The sequence below is a fragment of the Elephantulus edwardii genome, unplaced genomic scaffold, assembly GCF_000299155.1.
Source record: "Elephantulus edwardii isolate Elephantulus edwardi_28Jun2011 unplaced genomic scaffold, EleEdw1.0 scaffold00222, whole genome shotgun sequence".
Lineage (NCBI taxonomy): Eukaryota > Metazoa > Chordata > Mammalia > Macroscelidea > Macroscelididae > Elephantulus > Elephantulus edwardii.
This window is the reverse complement of record NW_006399972.1, coordinates 4,200,464-4,207,260: the sequence shown is the minus strand read 5'-3', so window position 1 is coordinate 4,207,260 and position 6,797 is coordinate 4,200,464.

Genomic DNA, 6,797 nt, shown 5'->3' with positions numbered 1-6,797 from the left:
GAGACCCTATGTACAATAGTTCTGAACACTGCTCTGTCCTGAGCCAGTCTCACTCTCTCCAACACACCTACCCCCAATACTCCAGTCCCTGTGTCAATCCAGGCCATCCAGAGTCTTTCTTTCCAATGCTGTCCCTCCACCCTATCAAGTCTAATGACCTTCTTCAAGGACTGACCTCTCCTGCCTACATCCCTCCAATATGTCACATGGAGCTTCAAAATTCTTGGTTTCACCCTCTCCAGAACAGATCTGTTTGTTCTCTTGGCAATCCATGGTTCAATACTCTTCTCCAGCATCACAACTCAAAGGCATCAAATCTTCTTCTATCATCCTTAGTCATTGTCCAGTTCTCTCAAGCATAGCAAGTAATTGCAAAAACCATGGTTTGGACGACCGTAGTCTCTAGATTATCACCATTGCTCTTCATAATTTTGGAGCTGTCCCTGACAGCAGATTTTCCCAGTGCAATTTGTCTTTTGATTTTCTGACTGCTGCTGCCAACAGTGTTGATTGTAGAACCATGCAGGCTGAAGTTGTTAACAATCTCAATCTATTGTGGTGCTGCCAATTATCCCAGTGGTGAAAATCTTTGCTTGCTTTTTTTTCCCCCCTGTAGAAATTACTGATGTTTATTTTGCTGTGTATATTCTTTTTTTTTTTAAAAAAGAATATTCATTTTACTGAAAGTTCACACTTTGGATTTCCATTCATTCATTGTTGTACTTTTCTCCCTACCCACCTTCCCTCCACCACCCACCCCACCGCCTCCAGTTTGCTCTTCTCTATGAAAAGCAAAAGAAAAATTCTTTTATTGTATATAATCCCTCCCTTCAAGTCCACTCCACTATGCAGCCTTCATTCTGGACTCCTATCATGACAATAATACTTAATCATATATGCCTTTTAAACAGTTCTCTCCCTCATCTGTTTCAATGTGGTATACGTAATTTATCCCATCTATCTCAGTCTTCCCCCAATCCCGATGTCAGTCCCATTTAAGACAGTGACTTTATGCAGTATTTGTCCTTTTGTGACTGAGATCTTTCACTCAGCATAATGTCCTCTAGGGTCACTCATATTGTATATTTCATGAGTTCCTTGTTTTTCATTTATTTGTAGTATTCTGTTGTGTAACTATACTATAACTTTTCTATCCATTCGTTTGTTGATGGGCACTTGGGTTGCCTTTGCTATTGTAATCATGGGTGTGGATATACCTGTTTGGGTGGAAGTTCTGGTTTCTTCTGGGTATATTTCCAGTGTGTAATTGCTGTGTCAAATTATATTTCTATTTACAACTTTTTGAGAATGTACCATCCTGCCTTCCAGAGTGGTTCCACCATTTTACACTTCTACCAATAATGAATAAGGGTTCAAATTTCTCCACAACCTCACCAGCATTTGTTGTTTGCTGCTCTGATAAACTTTGCTATTTTTACTGGGGTGAGATAATATTTCATATTTGTTTTGATTTGCACCTGTCTTAGAGCTAGGGATTTTGAACATTTCTTCATGTATTTGTTTGCCATCTGAATGTCTTCTTTGGTCTGTTCATATCCAATGCCCATTTTGCAATTGGATTATTTACCTTTATCTTGGTTTTGTTGGGGTTTTTATTTTAATCTTTCTTTTTAACAAAATTTCTTTTTTATGGATATTTTAATGAAATTTTACAGAAAACTTGGGTTTCCATTCATTCGTTGTTGCACATTTTTCTCCCTACTGCCTTCAAGTTTGGTTTTCTCTTTAAAAATATTATTTAATTGTTGCAAAATTTCCTCCCCTCCCCACCTCCAGTCCACTTTGCTATGCACCTCTTATTTTGGGCTGTTGTCTTACAGATAATACCTAATTATATATCCCTTTTAAACAGTTCTTTCCCTCATCTGTTTCAATGCAGTATATATTATTTATCCCCTCTTTTCTTAATTTTCCTCCAACCCCTATGTCAGTTCTGTTTTATAAAAGTGGCAGTATACAGTATCTGTCTTTTGGGGACTGAGATATTTCACTCAGCATAATGTCTTTCAGGGCTACCTATTTTGTAAAATATTTTATTAATTCCTTGTTTTTCAGTGCTGCGTAATATTCCATTGTTTGAATATACCACAGCTTCTCTGTCCATTCATTTGTTGATGGGCAGTTTGATTACTTCCATCCCTTTGCTATTGTTAACAACACAGCAGTAAACATAGGTGTCCATGCCTTTATCTTATTGAGGTGCTGGAGTATTCTATAAATTCTAGATGTCCCTTATCAGACATGTCATTACCAAATATTTTTCTCAGTTTGTGGCTTTCCTCTATTCTATACCCTGTTGGAGAAAAATTTTTATATGCATAGGGATTTGAATCTTAGAAGGTCCCTTTCATCTATTTTATTCTTTCCTGGTTGTAGGAATCTTTGTTTTCTTAATGTTGAGTTTCAATCCATGTTGAAGACTGCAGTCCCTGACTTTTTGCAGCAAATGCCTCAGGTCCTCTTCATTTTAAGTAAATAAGGTTGTATCATCTGTATAATGTAGGTTGCTGATGAATCTTCCTCCAGTTCTTTTGCCTCATTCCTCAGTCTAGCTTTCCAAATTATCTGTTCCACATATAGATTGAAAAGGTATGCAAATAAGATGCATTCATGATCCACTCCTTTCCCAATTTTGAACCATGCAAAGTTTACTTGCTCTGCTCTGATGACTGTTTCCTGGTCCAAGCATAGGTTTTGCATGAGCGTAATTAAGTGTTCTGAGTTTCCCATTCTTCTTAAGGTTAACCACAACTTGTTACGATCCCCACACTAAATGCCTTTGACGGCATTGGTCATAGCCAATTATGAATAACATTGAGAAGAATGAGAATTCCAGAACACTTAATTGTGTTCATCAAATATCTTTACATAGACCCAGGTCTGAATAGAACAAGGGAACAATGCATGGTTTAAAAGCAGAATATGTGCGTGTCAGGGTTATATCTTTCTCTGCCCCTCCTACTTATTCAATCTATATATTGATTAAATCATTCCAGAAACTTGACCTTATGAAGAATTTGACATCAGAAACAGACAACGACTCATCAACAGCCTGTGTTATGTAGATGGCATCAACATGTTCCTGAAAGTGAAGGGGGCTTGAAGCTCTTACTGCAGAAGATCAAAGATATAGCCTTTAATAGGAATTACATCTCACAATCAAGAAAATAAAACTCTTCACCACTGGATGAATAGGCAGCATTCTGATAGATGGAGAAAAGATTGAAGTTGTCAACTATTTCATTTTGCTTGGATCCACAATAAATGCTCATGGCAGCCGCATTTAAGAAATCAAAAGACATGTTGCGTTAGGGAAATCTGACATCAAGGACTTTCCAAAATGCTGTCAATGACTTCATCTTATTTGAATCCACAATCAGTACACTTGGTACCAACAGATTATGTTGCATTGGGAAAGTCTGTAGTGAGGGACCTCTCCAAATTATTGAAAAGTAATGATGTCAGTTTGGGGACTAAGGTGTGTCTGATTCAGGCCATGATCTTTCTGATCTCTTGCTATGCATTGAAGAGCTTCTGGATAATGAATAAGGATGACAGAAGAATTGATGCCTTTGAGCTGTAGTGTGGGAGCAGGGTACTGAATACCTCATGGACTGCAAAGAGAACAAACAGATCTGACTTGGAGAAAGTGCAGACAGAATGCTCCTTGGAAGCAAAGATGATGGAAGCTTTGTCTCACATGCTTTGAAAATGTTGCTTGGAGAGGTTATTCCTTGGAGAAAGGCATCATGCTTGAGAAAGTGAAGGGACAGTGAAAGAGAGGATAACGCTTGACCAGGTGGGTTAACACAGTGACTGTGGCAATGGGCTTGAGTGTGTCAGAGACTGTGAGGATGGCATAGTATAGGACAGTGTTCAGATCAGCTATTCATAGCATCGCTATGAGTTGTACTTGACTTGATGACACCTAACAACAATAACCAAACTGCTAAAGAGCATGGTTGTCAGTTTAAAGAATAAGATATGCCTGATTCAATTGCTCCCTGTGCACCTGAAAGTTGGTCAATGAATAAGAATGAAGAATTGATACCTTTGAATTGCCCTCTTAGTAAAGAGTATTGAATATACCACAGACTGTCTAAATAACAAATCCATCTTGGTGGAAGTACAACCTTAGAGAACTCCTTAGAGGCAAGTATGGCAAAGGTTCACCTAACAAATTGTGAGCTGTCAAAAGGGACTATTGTTTTTAGGTGGTCTCAAGTGGAACATGACTCATAATGACCCTATGAACTGAACCCTGTTTATCCTGCCCAGTCAATCTATGTTATTCAGGGTCTTCTCTTTCACCAACCCTCCACTTTTCTAAGCATGCTGTCCCTTTCCAAGGAATAGCCTCTCCTAACAACATGTCCAAAGTATATGTGGCTGCACTTTCTCAAAGACTTATCTGCCTGGTCTTTTGGGAGTCCATGGGATGATCAGTACCCTTCTCCAAGACCACAACTCAGAGATGCTGATTATTCTTCTGTCATCCCTACTCATCATTGTCCAGCTTTCAGGATTGCAGCACAGCTTCTTCTTTTTTTCTTTTTTTTTTATATGTGTGTGCCATCTAATTGGATCTGACTGACACAGGAGGAGATTGCCCCTCCTTCTCCAGCAAAGCATCTGGTGGATTTGAACCATGCACCTTTGAGATTGCAGCATAGCTTCTTGCTACTAGGCCACCAGAGCTCCCTAAAATAGATCAGTTATTGGAAAGACTATAATTTAAAGCGGTCACACCTCAGTCTTTAAACTGACTTTTTTGTTCTTCGGGACTTTTGGAATATCTCTGAGATAGACTTTTCCAACCTTATATATCTCCTGATTGTCCTTGGTGAAAAAATATGTTGTTCTGGGAAAAGCAAAGTGTCAGTGAAAATGAGGAAGACCCTCAATGCGATTGACACAGTGACTCTAACAATGGACAAAGGGGAGACTGTGAAGATAGCATAAGCTTCAAATCTGTTGTTTATAGGGTCACTATCCGTGTGGTCAACTCAATGATATCTAACAACAAATAACTGTGGTACCTTCACTTGAAATAAACATTTCCTGAGTAATTGGTAAAATTCTAAATTTAAAACAAGGAAGCATTCACATGTGGCATATGTATTGTGGTGGTATATTTATAATCAATCAAACAAATAGGCAAATAACTAAAGAAATAATTGGTTTTTGTTTAAAGTGCGAATTTAACTGAGCATCTGGTAAACCTTAAGTGCAGGCTCTTAAAAAAATTTTTTTGACAATTTATGTGTTTACCAGTAGATGGCTCCCCAAATCTAATTTTGAACTATGTTCTATCCCAAGTTCTCTACACTAGTGATGAGTCACTATTGTCTGGAGATTTTTGCTGCATTGAGGTTTTTATATGTTTTTACTTAATTGTCTTGATGTGGTTAAATTAGTTGGGTAGGAGTGGAGCTGGCAATGGAAAATGTTTATGTAGTTACATGAAAACCTAAGTTGTATGAAAATGTGAATACTGGTCCCAGTATTTAGTATGATTTCATGTTTCTTAACTCTACAATTCAAATAGGATGGAAACTGTACTTAATTTGAAAATATTTTCTTTTTTTTCAAAAAAATATTTTCTTAAGTACTTAAACATCAAGAAAGGAAGCACAATTTCAGTATAAGTGCCCTGGACATTTCAGAAAGGACTTGCATACCTCTTCCCCTCTCCCTTATTAACTCACTTGTTTATTGACATAGTTTGGAAGATAAATATTCTCTTACACTGCGGGATTTACATGAGACACCGTGGTAGTGAGACGTTAGTGAACGAACTGAGGTAGGAAGGATTCACAATTCGGCCAGCCAATGCCATGGAGAGAGAGAGAGAGAGAGAGACTGTTGGACAGGAAATGAACGCAGGTCCCCTTCAGTCAGTGGCTGGTTCTGTTAGCACAACAGCATTTCCAAACCTTGGGGCTAAAATTCAAAATCCAAGCTTTCCAAACACTGGATCATTTTCAGCAGCCGTCTCCTTGCTGGGGTTGGTCCTACTATCATCACAGGAGTCTGACCCGAGTCCAAGAACCACCATTCTAGATGAATCAGAGTGCAGCAGGGCTCGTCGATTCCACAAAGGAGCCTGTCTGAAGGGCCCGGGTCAAAGATCTGCTCTTCCATTTCCTCATCCATACAAAATTCCAGTGGCTCCAGAAAGTTTTCAGGCACTGTCCTTCATGGTTTCTTTGCGAGAGCATCCACCTTGGGCATCGTCCCTCCCTGTGGTCCTTTGTTTTGAGCTAATTACAGTATTCTTTTTCCCCCCCCCCCATATCAAATGAGTAATGTGCTTATATCATAACAAGGTTTAAAGGGTGGCACATATCATACAGAAGCATGAACACCCAACTATCGTGTTTATTAATTAGAAAAGGATCTACATACTTATTAAGATTCTGCATGCTCAGCGTTAGGGCAAGAAGCTCCTTAAAAGCTATACATTCAAGTTTGTTTTTTTTTTCTTTCAACAATTATATTGTGATGTGAGTATATGTTTGCGAAACACATTATTTACTTCAATCAGTTACTTTTGTACATTTTGTGTTGTCATCTCAATTACCATACCCATAATAGCTCATGCCCCATTCATTCCATTTTGTCTTTCTGACGTTTAATACTGGGGCCTGCGTGCTGTTCTGCCTATTTTTTTTTAATTTTTTATTTTAATTTTTTTTTTACAGAGGTTTTGGATTTCCATTCATTCATTGCCGCAATTTTCTCCCTGCCCACCCCTCCCCACCAGCTCGCTTCCC